General features: G+C 40.0%; 1 protein-coding gene and 1 pseudogene across 2 annotated transcripts in view; one reads left to right on the plus strand and one right to left on the minus strand.

Annotated features, from left to right (window-relative positions):
* Positions 1–20708, minus strand: part of Tc2n (tandem C2 domains, nuclear) — a 108362-nt gene that overhangs the window by 74142 nt on the left and 13512 nt on the right. The gene's annotated exons all lie outside the window — the stretch shown is intronic.
* On the plus strand, positions 5363–6732 carry LOC147001315 (proline-rich protein 11 pseudogene; annotated as a pseudogene).

A 20708-nucleotide genomic window follows, 5' to 3' on the forward strand; every position in this document is an offset into this window, starting at 1 on the left:
AGCTTACTACAGGGGAGTTAAAACCTTTATTTGATATTCTTAAAGGGAGTTCTGATCCCACTTCCCCTAGATCCCTAACCTCAGAAGGATTGCTGGCCTTACAACTAGTGGAAAAGTCTATTGAAGAGCAATTCGTTACCTATATAGATTACTCCCTGCCGCTGCACCTGTTAATTTTTAATACAACTCATGTGCCTACGGGACTGCTATGGCAAAAATTTCCTATAATGTGGATACATTCAAGGATTTCTCCCAAACGTAATATCTTGCCATATCACGAAGCAGTGGCTCAGATGATTATCACTGGAAGAAGGCAGGCATTGACTTATTTCGGAAAAGAGCCAGATATCATTGTTCAGCCTTACAGCGTAAGTCAAGACACTTGGCTGAAACAGCATAGTACAGATTGGTTGCTTGCACAAATAGGGTTTAGTGGAATTATAGACAACCACTACCCTCAAGATAGGTTAATAAAATTTTTAAATGTACATGATATGGTATTTCCTAAGATGACTTCTTTACAGCCTTTAAATAATGCTCTATTGATTTTTACTGATGGCTCCTCTAAAGGGCGAGCTGGATATCTTATTAATGATCAACAGGTTATTGTAGAGACTCCTGGTCTCTCGGCTCAGCTAGCCGAATTAACAGCAGTGCTAAAGGTCTTTCAGTCTGTACATGAGGCTTTTAATATTTTTACTGACAGTTTATATGTTGCTCAATCAGTACCCTTATTAGAAACCTGTGGCACGTTTAACTTCATTACGCCATCAGGATCCTTATTTTCAGAATTGCAAAACATCATTCTTGCCCGGAAAAATCCGTTTTATATTGGCCACATACGGTCTCACTCTGGTCTTCCTGGGCCTCTGGCCGAGGGTAATGATCGCATTGACAGGGCTCTAATAGGAGAAGCCTTAGTTTCAAATCCTGTGGCTCTGGCCCAACGTGATCATGAAAGGTTTCACCTCTCTAGCCACACCCTAAGGCTCCGACATAAAATCACTAAGGAGCAAGCAAGAATGATTGTAAAACAATGTCCTAGATGTATTACATTATCCCCAGTGCCACATCTAGGAGTCAATCCTAGAGGCCTTATGCCTAATCATATTTGGCAAATGGATATAACCCATTATGCAGAATTTGGAAAACTAAAATATATACATGTTTGCATTGATACCTGTTCAGGATTTCTCTTTGCTTCCCTGCATACAGGGGAGGCTTCAAAAAACGTAATTGATCATTGCCTACAAGCCTTTTTAATACCATGGGGTTGCCTAAGCTTATTAAGACAGATAACGGGCCATCTTATTCTAGTAAAAACTTTATTACATTCTGTAAAGAATTTGGTATCAAACATAAAACTGGAATTCCTTACAACCCCATGGGACAAGGAATAGTTGAACGTGCTCATAGCACCTTAAAAAATTGGCTTTTTAAAACAAAAGAGGGGCATCTATATCCCCCAAGGTCACCAAAGGCTCACCTTGCCTTTACCTTATTTGTCCTAAACTTTTTGCAAACTGACATTAAAGGTCAGTCTGCAGCGGAACGCCACTGGCACCCAGTTACTTCTAATTCTTATGCATTGGTAAAATGGAAGGACCCCCTGACTAATAAATGGAAGGGTCCAGATCCAGTCCTAATTTGGGGAAGAGGCTCGGTTTGTGTTTTTTCACGAGATGAAGATGAAGCACGGTGGCTACCAGAGAGATTAATTCGTCAGGTAAACACAGATTCTGTCTCTCCTCGTAAGTATCACCTTGAGGACTAAAATTCCTCTTGAGCTGGGAGTGGAAGCTCTCAAAAAACACTGTTTCCTCTGAGCCAATTCCCCTACAAAAGGCCGGAGATAAACTTTAGCTTTACAATTTGCATCCAAATAAAGTACCTTGACTTCTCCAAACAGAAAATTTACATTACTACACTCTAATTGTTTAGTATTCTTCCTTCTCTCAAGCAGGTCAATCTACATTCTCCGGTTCTCCGCCCCGCCCCTAAGAGCAAACAGGTGGTTCTGCTAATCTCCCTTCCAGGGACATCCCAGCATGTGGCTTTTCAGTCTAAGATAAGATTTAGATTTACCAGGAGAGCTAGGGAAGTAGAAATTTCATATATATTTACAAAGATTAGTTCTTATTTTGATAGATGTAGGCTTAGTCCCTTAACTGGCCTCTGGCTTTTCACCCTTGCTGTTACTGCAAGGTGTCCTTAGTTCCTCAGGCTACTGGGAATAACAGAGATGAAGAGAAAAGACCTTCAGCTCCTAGTTTAACCAAAATTAACGGTGTTAATACTGACATAATTCTTGTCTAGGCCTTGCTAAATCTGAGGTTGACAAGTCTCACATAGAGGCCTCGCAATAACTCAGAATTGCGATACTGATTCATAATCATATGAATACGGTATGGGTACCGCTTGGCGCAGGAGATCACTGCGGAGGGAAGGTCCAATTTGACCGTTTCTGAGTTCCCTGTGCGACACACCTGATTTGAAAGAGGTTGGTATCTGACTCCAGCTAAAAACCAAAATACTTACGGCTCTGCCTCCCCTCCCCAAAAGATACCAAGAGCCACAGATGTGAGTTGTTACGATACTCACGGGAGGAATCAGGTTAATGTCCACCCAAGTCAAGGTTAAAGGCCCACTCATCTACGGATGAGAAAATCTTTGATCACCTCTGTTAAGCATTGCCTATTTAAACTTAATTAATAGGGGGGAGAGAGATTGGAGACCTTGCTGTTGTAAGAGCAGGCCCTTCACTGCCTCCCACCCAAAAAATAAAAAAGCCAATTGGCCTTGTACTAAAGAGCTGGTCTTAACCTCTTCTCACTGTTTCCCCTGCCTGTCACCCAAAATTGTGGATAATTATCAGTTCAGTGTTATTCTAAAATTGTTTAGCTAAACTCAGCCAGGGTTCCAACGCCCTACTTAAAAGGCAAACAGGTAGCTACCTATTCAGCACTAATTAGCATTATAAAGTCAGAGCCTACAGCCCAGTAGGCTGCTGCTAGTTCAGTCAGTGCTTTTAAGACACTCTCAGCCAGATACAGTTTACCATTAGAATAGTTAAGGAATCCCACGGAAATAGGTTTTTTCTTTAGCCCTAGGAACTCAGGCAGAACTATTGAACATAGATAATTTTTCTGCCACAGGCCACCCCTTTTTTATTTTTATTTTTGTTATCTAATGGGGGGAAATGTGGTCTCCCTTCCCCCAGCCTGGAACCTGCCTGCTCTAGGGTGGAGCTACCGGCTCATTCGTCCTGCCACGCCCACTGCTGGAACCTGACCTTGCTGCCTGAAGGCACACACGTGTTCGTCCTGCTACTGGACCCTGAGTTACTTGGCGGGAAATTGGGTTCCCTCCCCCTTCCTTTATAAACTGAGTGTCTGGAAATATTAAATTGAGTCTTGATCCGAATGTTGTCTTGACTCCATTGTTTCTTCCGCCCTATCTAGTTACCTCTCTTTGCAGGGAACTGCCATTCTCAGTTGAACCGTTCGTGTTGTGGACCGCGGGCGGGCCGCAACAGGGAAGTAGACACAATAAAGAAAACCCAAAATGAGGCAACACTGGAGATAGAAACCCTAGGAAAGAAATCTGGAACCATAGATACGAGCATCAGCAACAGAATACAAGAGATGGAAGAGAGAATCTCAGGTGCAGAAGATTCCATAGAGAACATCGGCACAACAATCAAGGAAAATGTAAAATGCAAAAAGATCCTAACTCAAAACATCCAAGAAATACAGGACACAATGAGAAGACCAAACCTACGGATAATAGGAGTGGATGAGAATGAAGATTTTCAACTCAAAGGACCAGCAAACATCTTCAACAAAATTATAGAAGAAAACTTCCCAAACCTAAAGAAAGAGATGCCCATGAACATACAAGAAGCCTACAGAACTCCAAATAGACTGGACCAGAAAAGAAATACCTCCCAACACATAATAATCAGAACAACAAATGCACTAAATAAAAATAGAATACTAAAAGCAGTAAGAGAAAAAGGCCAAGTAACATATAAAGGCAAGCCTATCAGAATTACACCAAATTTTTCACCAGAGACTATGAAAGCCAGAAGATCCTGGACAGATGTTATACAGACACTAAAAGAACACAAATTCCAGCCCAGGCTACTATACCCAGCCAAACTCTCAATTAACATAGATGGAGAAACCAAAGTATTCCACGACAAAACCAAATTCACACATTATCTCTCCACGAATCCAGCCCTTCAAAGGATAATAACAGGAAAAGACCAATACAAGGACAGGAACCACGCCCTAGAAACAACAAGAAGGTAATCCCTCAACAAACCTAAAACAAGACAGCCACAAGAACAGAATGCCAACTTTAACAACAAAAATAACAGGAAACAACAATTACTTCTCCTTAATATCTCTTAATATCAATGGACTCAACTCCCCAATAAAAAGACATAGACTAACAAACTGGCTACACAAACAAGACCCAACATTTTGCTGCTTACAGGAAACTCATCTCAGAGAAAAAGATAGACACTACCTCAGAATGAAAGGCTGGAAAACAATTTTCCAAGCAAATGGTATGAAGAAACAAGCTGGAGTAGCCATTCTAATATCTGATAAGATTGACTTCCAACCCAAAGTCATTAAAAAAGACAGGGAGGGACACTTCATACTCATCAAAGGTAAAATCCTCCAAGAGGAACTATCAATCCTGAATATCTATGCTCCAAATACAAAGGCAGCCACATTCATTAAAGAAACTTTAGTAAATCTCAAAGCACACATTGCACCTCATACAATAATAGTGGGAGACTTCAACACACCACTTTCACCAATGGACAGATCATGGAAACAGAAACTAAACAGGGACACAGTGAAACTAACAGAAGTTATGAATCAAATGGATATGGCAGATATCTACAGAACATTCTATCCTAAAACAAAAGGATATACCTTCTTCTCAGCACCTCATGGTACCTTCTCCAAAATTGACCACATAATTGGTCACAAAACAGGCCTCAACAGATACAATAATATTGAAATTGTCCCATGCATCCTATCAGATCACCATGGACTAAGGCTGATCTTCAATAACAAAATAAATAATAGAAAGCCAACATTCACGTGGAAACTGAACAACACTCTTCTCAATGATACCTTGGTCAAGGAAGGAATAAAGAAAGAAATTAAGGACTTTTTAGAGTTCAATGAAAATGAAGCCACCCTTTCAAGACAACGAACCCTGTAGAGACCACTTGTACGATTGGCCGCTCCTCGGCAAGGATTTAATTTTGAAATTTTCTTTATGGTGTGGAAAAGGCTTAGGCCCGAACTTCGTCTAATCCCCAGGCTCTTAGACTAAAATCATGCCCAAGTACAAACAGCGAAGAAGAAAGCTAAAAGCCAAAGCCAAACGAATGTTTAAGAAGAAAGAAGCCTCTATGGTCTCTCCTAAGTTATTGACACCTTCCCCTCCCCTCCCTGCACCGGAAAGAGTGGTTACTTCTGCAGCAGATATTCCCCAAAGCAGAAACTGGCTAAGACCATCTTGGAACTTCAGATTTCCTAACATCAAAGACGCAATAAACCTTTGGACAAATAGAGCATGGTGCATATACAGTTGCTGTCAGACCTGTGTAACCCAGAGTTTAGAAGTATTGAAAGATGCCCTCTTCCCATCCCGAGTCTACCACAGAGAACTTCACAGTCTAAAACAACAACTGTGTGTTTTGAAAAGGGAATTGTGCAAGCTCCAAGAAAACCTGAAGAGCATCTCAGAAAACTCATCCTGTTCAAGCTGTTGTCACAAGTGTTGCCCGAGTGATAAACTTACAACTCTGCCTGCCTGTGCTCCAACGACGTATGAGGAATCCCAAACCATGCTTTCTTCCACAGAGCCACAGCCAGCCAGTCATCTTCCTCCTCCTCCTCCTCCCCCTCCTCCCCCTCTCCCTCCACCTCCAGCACCTTTAGCACCTTTGCTGCTCAGAAAATCTGGTACCACTAAAGCACTTCAGGTTGAACCATTAAAGAAAGATGGACCCATGCATATAACAGTTAAAGATCTACTCACTGTGAAATTAAAAAAGACACAGAGTGTTGACAAAAGAAAGAAGCTTGTACTATCACCACCAGAGGAACGTACTCCACTAGTTACTGTCTCTGATCTGCAACGTGTTGCTCTGAAACCTAACTCCAGGGTGTCAGCACCTCGAATTAAAAATGTCTTAATCACTCCTGGGAAAAGCCAAATGGATCTCCGGAAGCTGCTGAGAAAAGTCCAGGTAGAAAGGAGCCCAGGTGGGACCCCTCTGAACAATAAAGAAAACATGGATACAGGAACTGGACTCACTCCTGTCATGACTCGGGCCTTAAGGAGAAAGTTTCAGCTGGCTCATCCTCAAAGCCCCACTCAATCTCTGCCACTTTCTACAAGCAGCTTTGATGTGCAAAACTGAGAGCAACTCGGCCTGACTCCCGGGAGTGAAACACAAAATGAAAGACCAACCGCCCAAATGTTAATGTACTAAAATATGTGTAACTATGAGTGTAATTCTTCTGAGAGACTCAGAGTATGTCTGGAGCCTACACATAGTATAGCATAAAAGCATTTAGATATTTTCTGGCGTTCATGATGGTAAGGGGACCAGATGAGAAAATTCAGTCTGCAAACTAATGTTTATCTAGAAATTACCCAATTTAGGTTACAGTAGCTGTTCAAATTTAATTCCATAGGGGCTGGCAATATGGCTCAATGGATAAAGACACTTGCCACCAAGCCTAGTGACTCAAGTTCTAAACCCAGGACCCAAATGGAGGGAAGAAAAGAACTATGATATGTGCCCCTTCAACACACAAAATTAATATATATGTTAGGAAATACTAACGGTATAAATAATTTGTTATATAATGGAAGATATGACATTAAGAACATAGTCTGAGTCTTCTTTCTTCTTTTTCTTTCTCCTCTTCTTCCTCCTTTCCTTCTTCTCATCCCTCTGCTTCCTCTCTTTGGCGCTGAACCCAGGGCCTCACACATGCTAAGTACATACACCCTGAAGTATACCTTCAGCCTTTAGTGCTTGCTATTATATCTGCTGTCCATGTTCCAGCAGTCAAATTCTTCATGGTTTCAGCATGAACTCTCTATTTTCCAGAATGCCTTGTCAAGGATCCTCTGTGGTCTGTGGCAGTTTTATCAGGAAGCCTGGTCCCCGCTTGGCTCCTTACCAGCCTGCATATTCTGGCAGTGATGTAGCTGCCACTGGACTTCAGGCTTGCTAGTCTAAAGCTGTCAGACTTAGCAAATGACAGTATAAGGTACTCTATTTAAATTTGAATTTCAGATAAAACACACAAAAAAAGCTTTAAGAATAAATCTGCCAGCAGAAACCGGCCTGAGTAGGGCAACAGGCCTAATCCGGCCGGATCAGCGCCGGGGTAGCGGGAGAGCAGGGTTGCCTGACACCCGCCAGCTACCCACGACCCCCGCCGCAGGATTTTGGGACTGCTGAAACCAAGACCACTCACCATCATCAGAACCCAGCACCCCCACTTCGCCCAGTCCAGGGCACCCCAACACACCGGAAAAGCTAGACACGGATTTAAAAGCATATCTCCTGATGATGATAGAGGACTTCAAGAAGGACTTTAATAACACACTTAAAGAAATGCAGGAGAACACTGCTAAACAGGCAGAAGACAATAAAGAGGAAGCACAAAAATTCCTTAAAGAATTGCAGGAGAACACTGCTAAAGAGTTACAAATCCTTAAAGAAAAACAGGATAACATAATCAAACAGGTAGAAGTCCTTACAGAAAAACAGGAAAACACATCCAAACAGATGATGGAAATGAACAAAACCATACTAGACCTAAAAAGGGAAGTAGACACAATAAAGAAAACCCAAAATGAGGCAACACTGGAGATAGAAACCCTAGGAAAGAAATCTGGAACCATAGATACGAGCATCAGCAACAGAATACAAGAGATGGAAGAGAGAATCTCAGGTGCAGAAGATTCCATAGAGAACATCGGCACAACAATCAAGGAAAATGTAAAATGCAAAAAGATCCTAACTCAAAACATCCAAGAAATACAGGACACAATGAGAAGACCAAACCTACGGATAATAGGAGTGGATGAGAATGAAGATTTTCAACTCAAAGGACCAGCAAACATCTTCAACAAAATTATAGAAGAAAACTTCCCAAATCTAAAGAAAGAGATGCCCATGAACATACAAGAAGCCTACAGAACTCCAAATAGACTGGACCAGAAAAGAAATACCTCCCGACACATTATAATCAGAACAACAAATGCTCTAAATAAAGATAGAATACTAAAAGCAGTAAGAGAAAAAGGCCAAGTAACATATAAAGGCAAGCCTATCAGAATTACACCAGATTTTTCACCAGAGACTATGAAAGCCAGAAGATCCTGGACGGATGTTATACAGACACTAAAAGAACACAAATTCCAGCCCAGGCTACTATACCCAGCCAAACTCTCAATTAACATAGATGGAGAAACCAAAGTATTCCACGACAAAACCAAATTCACACATTATCTCTCCACGAATCCAGCCCTTCAAAGGATAATAACAGAAAAAAACCAATACAAGGACAGGAACCACGCCCTAGAAACAACAAGAAGGTAATCCCTCAACAAACCTAAAACAAGACAGCCACAAGAACAAAATGCCAACTTTAACAACAAAAATAACAGGAAACAACAATTACTTCTCCTTAATATCTCTTAATATCAATGGACTCAACTCCCCGATAAAAAGACATAGACTAACAAACTGGCTACACAAACAAGACCCAACATTTTGCTGCTTGCAGGAAATTCATCTCAGAGAAAAGGATAGACACTACCTCAGAATGAAAGGCTGGAAAACAATTTTCCAAGCAAATGGCATGAAGAAACAAGCTGGAGTAGCCATTCTAATATCTGATAAGATTGACTTCCAACCCAAAGTCATTAAAAAAGACAGGGAGGGACACTTCATACTCATCAAAGGTAAAATCCTCCAAGAGGAACTATCAATCCTGAATATCTATGCTCCAAATACAAAGGCAGCCACATTCATTAAAGAAACTTTAGTAAATCTCAAAGCACACATTGCACCTCATACAATAATAGTGGGAGACTTCAACACACCACTTTCACCAATGGACAGATCATGGAAACAGAAACTAAACAGGGACACAGTGAAACTAAGAGAAATTATGAATCAAATGGATCTGGCAGATATCTACAGAACATTCTATCCTAAAACAAAAGGATATACCTTCTTCTCAGCACCTCATGGTACCTTCTCCAAAATTGACCACATAATTGGTCACAAAACAGGCCTCAACAGATACAAAAATATTGAAATTGTCCCATGCATCCTATCAGATCACCATGGACTAAGGCTGATCTTCAATAACAAAATAAATAATAGAAAGCCAACCTTCACGTGGAAACTGAACAACACTCTTCTCAATGATACCTTGGTCAAGGAAGGAATAAAGAAAGAAATTAAGGACTTTTTAGAGTTCAATGAAAATGAAGCCACAACATACCCAAACTTATGGGACGCAATGAAAGCATTTCTAAGAGGAAAACTCATAGCTCTGAGTGCCTCCAAAAGGAAACTAGAGAGAGCACACATTAGCAGCTTGACAACACACCTAAAAGCACTAGAACAATAGGAAGCAAATTCACCCAAGAGGAGTAGACTGCAGGAAATAATCAAACTCAGGGGTGAAATCAACCAAGTGGAAACAAGAAGAACTATTCAAAGAATCAACCAATCAAGGAGCTGGTTCTTTGAGAAAATCAACAAGATAGATAAACCCTTAGCCAGACTCACTAGAGGGCACAGGGAAAGCATCCTAATTAACAAAATCAGAAATGAAAAAGGAGACATAACAACAGATCCTGAAGACATCCAAAACACCATCAGATCCTTCTACCAAAGGCTATACTCAACAAAACTGGAGAACCTGGATGAAATGGAGAAGTTCCTAGACAGATACCAGGTACCAAAGTTGAATCAAGATCAGGTTAATGATCTAAACAGCCCTATATCCCCCAAAGAAATAGAAGCAGTCATTAATAGTCTCCCAACCGACAAAAGCCCAGGACCAGATGGGTTTAGTGCAGAGTTCTATCAGACCTTCAAAGAAGATCTAATCCCAGTTCTTCACAAACTATTCCACAAAATAGAAACAGAAGGTACTCTGCCCAACTCATTCTATGAAGCCACAATTACTCTGATACCTAAACCACAAAAAGACCCAACAAAGATAGAAAACTTCAGACCAATATCCCTTATGAATATTGATGCAAAAATCCTCAATAAAGTTCTTGCTAACCGAATCCAAGAACACATCAAAACAATCATCCATCCTGACCAAGTAGGTTTCATCCCAGGGATGCAGGGATGGTTCAATATACGGAAATCCATCAACGTAATCCAGTATATAAACAAACTCAAAGACAAAAACCACATGGTCATCTCGTTAGATGCAGAAAAAGCATTTGACAAGATCCAACACCCATTCATGATTAAAGTCTTGGAAAGATCAGGAATTCAAGGCCCATACCTAAACATGATAAAAGCAATCTACAGCAAACCAGTAGCCAAAATCAAAGTAAATGGTCAGAAGCTTGAAGCAATCCCTCTAAAATCAGGGACTAGACAAGGCTGTCCACTTTCTCCATACCTATTCAACATTGTACTTGAAGTCCTAGCCAGAGCAATTCGACAACAAAAGGAGATCAAAGGGATACAAATTGGAAAAGATGAAGTCAAAATATCACTTTTTGCAGATGATATGATAGTATATATAAGTGACCCTAAAAATTCCACCAGAGAACTCCTAAGCCTGATAAACAGCTTCGGTGAAGTAGCTGGATATAAAATTAACTCAAACAAATGAATGGCCTTTCTCTACACAAAGAATAAACAAGCTGAGAAAGAAATTAGGGAAACAACACCTTTCTCAATAGTCACAAATAATATAAAATATCTTGGCGTGACTCTAACTAAGGAAGTGAAAGATCTGTATAATAAAAACTTCAAGTCTCTGAAGAAAGAAATTATAGAAGATCTCTGAAGATGGAAAGATCTCCCATGCTCATGGATTGGCAGGATCAACATTGTAAAAATGGCTATCTTGCCAAAAGCAATCTACAGATTCAATGCAATCCCCATCAAAATTCCAAATCAATTCTTCAACGAATTAGAAAGTGCAATCTGCAAATTCATCTGGAATAACAAAAAACCTAGGATAGCAAAAACTCTTCTCAAGGATAAAAGAACCTCTGGTGGAATCACCATGCCGGACCTAAAGCTCTACTACAGAGCAATTGTGATAAAAACTGCATGGTACTGGTATAGTGACAGACAAATAGACCAATGGAATAGAATTGAAGACCCAGAAATGAACCCACACACCTATGGTCACTTGATCTTCGACAAGGGAGCTAAAAACATCCAGTGAAAGAAAGACAGCATTTTCAACAAATGGTGCTGGCACAACTGGTTGTTAACATGTAGAAGAATGCGAATCGATCCATTCCTATCTCCTTGTACTAAGGTCAAGTCTAAGTGGATCAAGGAACTTCACATAAAACCAGAGACACTGAAACTTATAGAGGAGAAAGTGGGGAAAAGCCTTGAAGATATGGGCACAGGGGAAAAATTCCTGAATAGAACAGTAATGGCTTGTGCTGTAAGATCGAGAATTGACAAGTGGGACCTCATGAAACTACAAAGCTTCTGCAAGGCTAAAGACACCATCAATAAGACAAAAAAACCACCAACAGATTGGGAAAGGATCTTCACCTATCCTAAATCAGATAAGGGACTAATATCCAATATATATAAAGAACTCAAGAAGGTGGACTCCAGAAAGTCAAATAACCCCATTAAAAAATGGGGCTCAGAACTGAACAAAGAATTCTCACCTGAGGAATACCGAATGGCAGAGAAGCACCTGAAAAAATGTTCAACATCCTTAATCATCAGGGAAATGCAAATCAAAACAACCCTGAGATTCCACCTCACACCAGTCAGAATGGCTAAGATCAAAAATTCAGGTGACAGCAGATGCTGGCGAGGATGTGGAGAAAGAGGAACACTCCTCCATTGTTGGTGGGATTGCAAGCTTGTACAACCACTCTGGAAATCAGTCTGGCGGTTCCTCAGAAAATTGGACATAGTACTACCGGAGGATCCAGCAATACCTCTCCTGGGCATATATCCAGAAGATGTTCCAACCGGTAAAAAGGACACATGCTCCACTATGTTCATAGTAGTCCTATTTATAATAGCCAGAAGCTGGAAAGAACCCAGATGTCCCTCAACAGAGGAATGGATACAGAAATTATGGTACATTTACACAATGGAGTACTACTCAGCTATTAAAAACAATGAATTTATGAAATTCCTAGCCAAATGGATGGACCTGGAAGGCATCATCTTGAGTGAAGTAACACAATCACAAAAGAACTCACACAATATGTATTCATTGATAAGTGGATATTAGCCCAAAACTTAGGATACCCAAGATATAAGATACAATTTGATAAACGCATGAAACTCAAGAAGAATGAAGACCAAAGTGTGGACACTGTGCACCTTCTTAGAATTGGGAACAAAACACCCAGGGAAGGAGTTACAGAGACAAAGTTCGTAGCTGTGATGAAAGGATGGACCATTTAGAGACTGCTGTATCCAGGGATCCGTCCCATAATCAGCTTCTAAACGCTGACACCATTGCATACACTAGCAAGATTTTGCTGAAAGGACCCAAATATAGCTGTCTCTTGTGAGACGATGCCGGGGCCTAGCAAACACAGGAGTGGATGTTCACAGTCAGCTATTGGATGTATCACAGGGCTCCCAATGGAGAAGCTAGAGAAAGTACCCAAAGAGCTAAAGGGATCTGCAACCCTATTGTTGGAACAACATGATGTACTAACCAGAACCCTGGAGCTCTTGTCTCTAGCTGCATATGTATCGAAAGATGGCCTAGTCGGCCATCAATGGAAAGAGAGGCCCATTGGACTTGCAAACTTTATATGCCCCAATATAGGGGAATGCCAGGGCCAAAAGAATGGGAATGGGTGGGTAGGGAAGTGGGGGGCGCTATGGGGGACTTTTGGGATAGTATTGGAAATGTAATTGAGGAAAATATGTAATAAAAATATTAAAAAAAAAAAAAATTCAGGTGACAGCAGATGCTGGCGAGGATGTGGAGAAAGAGGAACACTCCTCCATTGTTGGTGGGATTGCAAGCTTGTACAACCACTCTGGAAATCAGTCTGGCGGTTCCTCAGAAAATTGGACATAGTACTACCGGAGGATCCAGCAATACCTCTCCTGGGCATATATCCAGAAGATGTTCCAACCGGTAAAAAGGACACATGCTCCACTATGTTCATAGCAGCCCTATTTATAATAGCCAGAAGCTGGAAAGAACCCAGATGTCCCTCAACAGAGGAATGGATACAGAAATTATGGTACATTTACACAATGGAGTACTACTCAGCTATTAAAAACAATGAATTTATGAAATTCCTAGCCAAATGGATGGACCTGGAAGGCATCATCTTGAGTGAAGTAACACAATCACAAAAGAACTCACACAATATGTATTCATTGATAAGTGGATATTAGCCCAAAACTTAGGATACCCAAGATATAAGATACAATTTGATAAACGCATGAAACTCAAGAAGAATGAAGACCAAAGTGTGGACACTGTGCCCCTTCTTAGAATTGGGAACAAAACAGGGAAGGAGTTACAGAGACAAAGTTCGTAGCTGTGATGAAAGGATGGACCATTTAGAGACTGCCGTATCCAGGGATCCATCCCATAATCAGCTTCTAAACGCGGACACCAGTGCATACACTAGTAAGATTTTGCTGAAAGGACCCAAATATAGCTGTCTCTTGTGAGACGATGCCGGGGCCTAGCAAACACAGGAGTGGATGTACACAGTCAGCTATTGGATGTATCACAGGGCTCCCAATGGAGAAGCTAGAGAAAGTACCCAAGGAGCTAAAGGGATCTGCAACCCTATTGTTGGAACAACATGATGTACTAACCAGAACCCAGGAGCTCTTGTCTCTAGCTGCATATGTATCGAAAGATGGCCTAGTCGGCCATCAATGGAAAGAGAGGCCCATTGGACTTGCAAACTTTATATGCCCCAATATAGGGGAATGCCAGGGCCAAAAGAATGGGAATGGGTGGGTAGGGAAGTGGGGGGCGCTATGGGGGACTTTTGGGATAGCATTGGAAATGTAATTGAGGAAAATATGTAATAAAAATATTAAAAATCAAAAAAAAAAAAAGAAAAAGAGTACAATTTAAAAAAAAGAATTATGGATATGTGAAATAAAATTCGAACGGAATATTTAAAAAAAAAAAAAGAATAAATCTGCCCTACTAAACAACAAATATTTGAGTGTTACATAGAACTCAAGGCCAAGAATGTGCTTAACTAGTAGAAATATCTCCTTAATATTGAATGAGGCGCACTTACATTTAAAAACTACATTTAATTCTTTGCAGGAGTTCAGGAATATAGCGCTTCTCTCGAATGTTCATGGCCCTAGGTTCAAACCCCAGTACTAACACACAAACGTACGCCTACACACACTCATTCATGTGATGGTTAATATCAGTTATATACGTCATGTTATCTATAATTACCTGAAAGATGGCTTTCCATCTTGATTGGGTTAATTGAGATCGGATAACCTACCCTCAGGGATAGACTTCCCTGAGCTGTGGATGCAGCTCTTGATCCCTTCCCTTCCACAACAGATTGTGTGGTACAACTATAAGCCAAAGGAACCCTCCCTTTTCTCAGCTATTTCATCACAGTGACGACAAAACTAACTGATCATTCATCATACCTATGTATATGTGTCTTATTCTCTGAAATTCACACTTAACTGAAACCTTATATTTTACCTAGCTACCTTGTTTGTCCATTCCTGAAAAATTGCAATTTATTTCTGGAATCCCATGGTTTACTACATGTCTTTGTAGCACTGAACACTATGTAGCTTCAGCCAGGAAGCCATCACATATGTTCTAAGGGGAGTAGATGGATCATTTCCATTAAAGTGAGTATCGCTCAAGGTGCAGAAGTAGCTGTCTTTCTTTTCCAGTGCAGAGGAGCCTCGGGGCTTTGAGCAACCTGGCAAGTGCTTCTTGCAAGTGATCTGAGCCATGCTCCCAGCCCCAGTATCTCCTCTGATGCTGTTATTGCACAATGGTAGGAAAGAGACAGAGCATAGAGGTGTATTTCCAGAAATCCCATTATTTCTATTGAATGATAGTGCTTTGAGATGCCAAATGGTGGTGTTGGAAAGTCATCAGACTGGAAAGTGGTCCTAGGGACAGTGTTTAGTACCTAAGAGGCAGTTTTGTTTATAAGATCCACATGAATGTTTATAATATAGAAGAGATACATCTAGAACCAGCTAGAAGATACTTTCTTTGTGGTTTGAGACAGGTTTTCATGGAGCCCACTCTGTCCAGGAGCTGTTTAGCCATGGGCAACCTTGAATTTTATCTCTTCATCCCCCCACATACTGCATGCTAGCACTAAGGCAAGCACCTCCAAATCCAGCAGAGAGTTTTAAGGATGCTAACTAGTTTGATATTATTTAAAAATAAGGGAAATGATCACTGAAAATAAAGTAAGGGTTTGTAGTAGAATGTCATTTTATGGGCAGCTATAATGTTTACAATGGTAATGAACCACTATATACTGTATACATTTGATCATTCTTCTGGCATAAAAGGCTCGTTTAAAAAAAAAAAAAAACCTAGGATGGGCATGGTGGCTTTTGCCAGTTGTCCCAGTTACTTGGAAAACTGAGGTGGAAGGAAGCCTGGGCAACTTGTTAAGAACCTGCCTCAAAAAAATAGAAATCTTACAGGTAAAACAGTTATAGGGACTAGAGAGATGGCTCAGCAGTTAAGAACACTGACTGCTCTTCCAAAGATCCTGAGTTCAAATCCCAGATACCACATGGTGGCTCACAACCATCTGTAAAGAGAACTGATGCCCTCGTCTGGTATGTCTGAAGATAGCTACAGTGTACTTACATACAATAAATAAATAAATCTTTAAAAAAAATTTTTTTATAAAGCTGCTATTGCTGTTGTATCAGTATTAAAATGCACCCTACTTTAAAAGTTTAAAAAAAAAAAAAGAAAGAAAATGAAGCCACAACATACCCAAACTTATGGGACGCAATGAAAGCATTTCTAAGAGGAAAACTCATAGCTCTGAGTGCCTCCAAAAAGAAACTAGAGAGAGCACACATTAGCAACTTGACAACACACCTAAAAGCACTAGAACAAAAGGAAGCAAACTCACCCAAGAGGAGTAGACGGCAGGAAATAATCAAACTCAGGGGCGAAATCAACCAAGTGGAAACAAGAAGAACTATTCAAAGAATCAACCAATCAAGGAGCTGGTTCTTTGAGAAAATCAACAAGATAGATAAACCCTTAGCCAGACTCACTAGAGGGCACAGGGAAAGCATCCTAATTAACAAAATCAGAAATGAAAAAGGAGACATAACAACAGATCCTGAAGACATCCAAAACACCATCAGATCCTTCTACCAAAGGCTATACTCAACAAAACTGGAGAACCTGGATGAAATGGAGAAGTTCCTAGACAGATACCAGGTACCAAAGTTGAATCAAGATCAGGTTAATGATCTAAACAGCCCTATATCCCCCAAAGAAATAGAAGCAGTCATTAATAGTCTCCCAACCGACAAAAGCCCAGGACCAGATGGGTTTAGTGCAGAGTTCTATCAGACCTTCAAAGAAGATCTAATCCCAGTTCTTCACAAACTATTCCACAAAATAGAAACAGAAGGTACTCTGCCCAACTCATTCTATGAAGCCACAATTACTCTGATACCTAAACCACAAAAAGACCCAACAAAGATAGAAAACTTCAGACCAATATCCCTTATGAATATTGATGCAAAAATCCTCAATAAAGTTCTTGCTAACCGAATCCAAGAACACATCAAAACAATCATCCATCCTGACCAAGTAGGTTTCATCCCAGGGATGCAGGGATGGTTCAATATACGGAAATCCATCAACGTAATCCAGTATATAAACAAACTCAAAGACAAAAACCACATGGTCATCTCGTTAGATGCAGAAAAAGCATTTGACAAGATCCAACACCCATTCATGATTAAAGTCTTGGAAAGATCAGGAATTCAAGGCCCATACCTAAACATGATAAAAGCAATCTACAGCAAACCAGTAGCCAAAATCAAAGTAAATGGTCAGAAGCTTGAAGCAATCCCTCTAAAATCAGGGACTAGACAAGGCTGTCCACTTTCTCCATACCTATTCAACATTGTACTTGAAGTCCTAGCCAGAGCAATTCGACAACAAAAGGAGATCAAAGGGATACAAATTGGAAAAGATGAAGTCAAAATATCACTTTTTGCAGATGTTATAATAGTATATATAAGTGACCCTAAAAATTCCACCAGAGAACTTCTAAGCCTGATAAACAGCTTTGGTGAAGTAGCTGGATATAAAATTAACTCAAACAAATCAATGGCCTTTCTCTACACAAAGAATAAACAGGCTGAGAAAGAAATTAGGGAAACAACACCCTTCTCAATAGTCACAAATAATATAAAATATCTTGGCGTGACTCTAACTAAGGAAGTGAAAGATCTGTATAATAAAAACTTCAAGTCTCTGAAGAAAGAAATTATAGAAGATCTCTGAAGATGGAAAGATCTCCCATGCTCATGGATTGGCAGGATCAACATTGTAAAAATGGCTATCTTGCCAAAAGCAATCTACAGATTCAATGCAATCCCCATCAAAATTCCAAATCAATTCTTCAACGAATTAGAAAGTGCAATCTGCAAATTCATCTGGAATAACAAAAAACCTAGGATAGCAAAAACTCTTCTCAAGGATAAAAGAACCTCTGGTGGAATCACCATGCCGAACCTAAAGCTCTACTACAGAGCAATTGTGTTAAAAACTGCCTGGTACTGGTATAGTGACAGACAAATAGACCAATGGAATAGAATTGAAGACCCAGAAATGAACCCACACACCTATGGTCACTTGATCTTCGACAAGGGAGCTAAAACCATCCAGTGGAAGAAAGACAGCATTTTCAACAAATGGTGCTGGCACAACTGGTTGTTAACATGTAGAAGAATGCGAATCGATCCATTCCTATCTCCTTGTACTAAGGTCAAGTCTAAGTGGATCAAGGAACTTCACATAAAACCAGAGACACTGAAACTTATAGAGGAGAAAGTGGGGAAAAGCCTTGAAGATATGGGCACAGGGGAAAAATTCTTGAATAGAACAGCAATGGCTTGTGCTGTAAGATCAAGAATTGACAAGTGGGACCTCATGAAACTTCAAAGCTTCTGCAAGGCAAAATACACCATCAATAAGACAAAAAAAACCACCAACAGATTGGGAAAGGATCTTCACCTATCCTAAATCAGATAAGGGACTAATATCCAATATATATAAAGAACTCAAGAAGGTGGACTCCAGAAAGTCAAATAACCCCATTAAAAAATGGGGCTCAAAACTGAACAAAGAATTCTCACCTGAAGAATACCGAATGGCAGAGAAGCACCTGAAAAAATGTTCAACATCCTTAATCATCAGGGAAATGCAAATCAAAACAACCCTGAGATTCCACCTCACACCAGTCAGAATGGCTAAGATCAAAAATTCAGGTGACAGCAGATGCTGGCGAGGATGTGGAGAAAGAGGAACACTCTTCCATTGTTGGTGGGATTGCAAGCTTGTACAACCACTCTGGAAATCAGTCTGGCGGTTCCTCAGAAAATTGGACATAGTACTACCGGAAGATCCAGCAATACCTCTCCTGGGCATATATCCAGAAGATGTCCCAACCGGTAAAAAGGACACATGCTCCACTATGTTCATAGCAGCCTTATTTGTAATAGCCAGAAGCTGGAAAGAACCCAGATGTCCCTCAACAGAGGAATGGATACAGAAATTATGGTACATTTACACAATGGAGTACTACTCAGCTATTAAAAACAATGAATTTATGAAATTCCTAGCCAAATGGATGGACCTGGAGGGCATCATCTTGAGTGAGGTAACACAATCACAAAGGAACTCACACAATATGTATTCACTGATAAGTGGATATTAGCCCAAAACTTAGGATACCCAAGATATAAGATACAATTTACTAAACGCATGAAACTCAAGAAGAATGAAGACCAAAATGTGGACACTGTGCCCCTTCTTAGAATTGGGAACAAAACACCCATGGAAGGAGTTACAGAGACAAAGTTTGGAGCTGTGATGAAAGGATGGACCATCTAGAGACTGCCGTATCCAGGGATCCATCCCATAATCAGCTTCTAAACGCGGACACCAGTGCATACACTAGCAAGATTTTGCTGAAAGGACCCAAATATAGCTGTCTCTTGTGAGACTATGCAGGGGCCTAGCAAACACAGGAGTGGATGCTCACAGTCAGCTATTGGATGTATCACAGGGCTCCCAATGGAGAAGCTAGAGAAAGTACCCAAGGAGCTAAAGGGATCTGCAACCCTATAGTTGGAACAACATGATGAACTAACCAGTACCCTGGAGCTCTTGTCTCTAGCTGCATATGTATCGAAAGATGGCCTAGTCGGCCATCAATGGAAAGAGAGGCCCATTGGACTTGCAAACTTTATATGCCCCAATATAGGGGAATGCCAGGGCCAAAAGAATGGGAATGGGTGGGTAGGGAAGTGGGGGGCGCTATGGGGGACTTTTGGGATAGCATTGGAAATGTAATTGAGGAAAATATGTAATAAAAAATATTAAAAATTTAAAAAAAAAGAAATACAGGTTAAATGCAAGTGGCAAAAAAAAAAAGGAAGGAAGGAAGGAAAGGAGGGAGGGAGGGAGGGAGGGAGGGAGGGAAGGATTGACATTTTCAGAGACACTGAAAGCTATATTTTCATTTTTTTCATTAAATTTATTTCATAAAATTGATAGTCATTATAAATAAAAAAGAAGTATATCAAAAAAAAAGAAATTAACACAAAAGCCATAAAAGAAAATTCCTTTAAAATAATATACTGGTAAATTGCAAGTTAAAAAGTAAGTATACAAAAAAGAACCAAACACAAATTGTAATATGCAATGTTTAGAATAAAATATTCAGAAGATAAATGTAAAAGCAGAATGAAGATGACAAATGAGAGACCATGAACTTGAAAATGGGCCAATTATTCACAAACTCAAAGAAAATTATTAAGAAAAAAATAAGAGTCTCAGAGACACATAGAATAATATCAAAAGGTGAAAACGTATATAATCAGAATTCCAAAAGATAAAGAAGATGAAACAGAAAAAAGAATATGAGAATAAGTAATATGTATCTTGATGTGGGTTTGAACTATACTATCATATGTATTTGTCAATATCGAACACGTAACATATTTGAAACTGAACAAATACACACAAAATTCAAAAGTAGTTTTAGAAAGTACATTGTACTTAAGATATAAGTTAAAATAAAGTTGTTAATAGATTGGTAAATTCAATAAATAATATGTACAAATATTTAGAAGGAGTATATTGTTGGCCTCAGTTCATTCTTAAATGTTTCACCTATTCCTGCCAAAA

Source organism: Mus caroli, unplaced genomic scaffold (genome assembly GCF_978045245.1).
Source record: "Mus caroli unplaced genomic scaffold, Mus_caroli_1 scaffold_14, whole genome shotgun sequence".
In the NCBI taxonomy this organism is placed as follows: domain Eukaryota; kingdom Metazoa; phylum Chordata; class Mammalia; order Rodentia; family Muridae; genus Mus; species Mus caroli.